We start from the raw sequence: 1,974 nt of genomic DNA, 5'->3' as shown, positions 1-1,974 counted from the left end.
CGCGCCGCCCGCGGCTGCCGGCGCCCCGCGCCGTGGAAGCCGCCCCGCCGACGACCTCGCCCCGGCCGGCCTCCTCCATGTCTTCTCCGACCCAACTCCGGCGAACTCCGGTGAAGCCCCGGCGACGAACCTCGTTTTGCATGCCCGGGTCAAATCCTAGATCCGGAGGTTAAAATCCGTCTAAGTCCCCGAATTCTCAGATCCATGTGCTCCTGTTTATGGCCTCGTAACTTTGCATCCGTAGCTCCGATTCATGCATATAGCATATCAAAATGTTCATCTCAGAGAGTACATAATTTCATTCCATTGCATCATTTTCATTTGAGTTCATCTTGATGCCCGAAATGCTGTTAGAAGAGGGCTACTTGAGATAATTGTCAGATCTGCTACTCCATTTAGCTTTTTGTCATTTTTGCCATGATTATTGTGTGCCTGATATGCCCATGAGCTCTACATATGTTTTGTTAAGGGTTTTGTCATCTTTCCAGAGGTGCAACCCATGTATTTTTCTGATGTGTGTGGTGACTAGCACAAGCTTGCAAAGTGGTGCACTTTGTAATTCTGATTTCAGGGACTTAGCTTTTCCACTAAGTCCTTGATCTGTTTATCTCATATGCTCATATGGCCATGTTGTTTCCTAGTGATCTGTGCCTCTTTTGAGGATAATCACTAATGATGTTTTGTTAATATTGTAGTGCTCTATCCATACATGTCTTTGTTTGCAATTATGGAGCACCCTAGCTTGAGTCAATCGACCTCTACTTTTGCTACTTTGTGAATCTGGGCAGATTGTCAACTTGTTTGCAATTTTGCCGATGATGTTGTAGTTGATCCGTGCATGCTATGTTATTGCTCTTGCCATGTCTAGCTTGCATTTTGTGTGTTCTTGATAGATGTATGCTTATATTTTCATGACTTGCAGCGTAGTGAGTGCATCGAGCTCGTAAACATGCCTACTTGAGTTATGTTTCAGCATGTGCCAGTTTTCACTAAGTCTGAAAACTGATTATGTTTTTGCTATGTTCACATCCTTGCAATTGTATTTTCTGATCCCTTTTGGCTCAAGGTCACTAAGGGACTTTTGTTAAGCTCTTTGAGTATCTCCATTCCATGCTTTACTTTGCCATGTTCAGGTCCTGTAGCATGTAGTTTGGTTGCTCCGAAGAGTGCTATCTGATCTGAAATTCCAGACAAGTGTTAATTTCACTAAGTCTGAAATCTGTTCGTCAAATGCATTTTTGCCATGCTTGTTTGAACCTGTTAATGGATGAATTGGCCGTAGCTCAGTGCTAGACTTTTGTTATGCATCTTGTATTCATCCCTGACATGTATTTTGTTGTCATGTTTGGGTGCTGTAGCTTGTTCATCTCCTTGCATTTAGATGGTTACTTGCTGTAAATCACAGACCGGTGTCATATTTGAATCGCTTGCCATTTCCAAACCGTAACTCCGATTCCGGCGTTCTTTATATCGTTTTCAAGCGATTTAATCTCATCTTTCAAGTGGCACACTTGGATTTTCAAGTTGAGACCAGGTTCATGCATTCCTTGTCACATCTTGCATATGCATCCCGCATCGCATCCCGCATAGCATACCATCATCGCATCATATTGTTTGAGTCTTGCACGTGGTTGATTGTGTTCCATTTGCTTGTTTGTCTTGTTTGGGTAGAGCCGGGAGACGAGTTCGCTAATGAGGAGCCCATTGAGTTTGCTTTCGAGGATCCAGTCAACTCTGACAACTTTGCAGGCAAGATGATCATACCCTCAAAATCACTACTATCTTTGCTATGCTAGTTTGCTCGCTCTTTTGCTATGCCAATGCTACGATGCCTACCATTTGCTTTCAAGGCTCCCAAATTGCCATGTCAAACCTCTAACCCACCATGTCCTAGCAAACCGTTGATTGGCTATGTTACCGCTTTGCTCAGCCCCTCTTATAGCGTTGCTAGTTGCAGGTGAAGATTGGAGGCCG

Source organism: Triticum dicoccoides, chromosome 5A (assembly GCF_002162155.2).
Source record: "Triticum dicoccoides isolate Atlit2015 ecotype Zavitan chromosome 5A, WEW_v2.0, whole genome shotgun sequence".
NCBI classification, from domain to species: Eukaryota; Viridiplantae; Streptophyta; class Magnoliopsida; order Poales; family Poaceae; genus Triticum; species Triticum dicoccoides.
The sequence above is the reverse complement of the archived record's forward strand: the minus strand, read 5'-3'. Positions refer to the sequence as shown.